The sequence below is a fragment of the Penaeus monodon genome, chromosome 34 (assembly GCF_015228065.2).
Source record: "Penaeus monodon isolate SGIC_2016 chromosome 34, NSTDA_Pmon_1, whole genome shotgun sequence".
NCBI classification, from domain to species: domain Eukaryota; kingdom Metazoa; phylum Arthropoda; class Malacostraca; order Decapoda; family Penaeidae; genus Penaeus; species Penaeus monodon.
Window position 1 is genome coordinate 26,141,269 of NC_051419.1, and position 240 is coordinate 26,141,508.

Consider the following 240-nt stretch of genomic DNA (forward strand, 5'->3'; position numbering starts at 1 on the left):
CTGGAGATCAATCAGATGAAATAAAAGCGAAAAGATGTGAGAATTAAATTAAGTGAAAGTCACAGAAAAAAAAATTCTGAAGAAACAAAAGACAAACATGAAGTTAACAGAAAAATATAAATAATTGGTAAAATCAATGATATAGAATATATATGTATCAGTCACACAAAAAAAAAAAATAAATGAAAAGAAATATAAACTAAAAATTATATAAAATATCAAACACCCACAAAAAATATG

At 22.1% G+C, this 240-nt stretch overlaps 1 protein-coding gene across 1 annotated transcript in view; it reads right to left on the bottom strand.

Moving 5' to 3' along the window:
• Positions 1 to 240, bottom strand: part of LOC119594665 (ionotropic receptor 25a-like) — a gene marked incomplete at its 3' end in the record, with an annotated part of 33,857 nt that overhangs the window by 4,255 nt on the left and 29,362 nt on the right.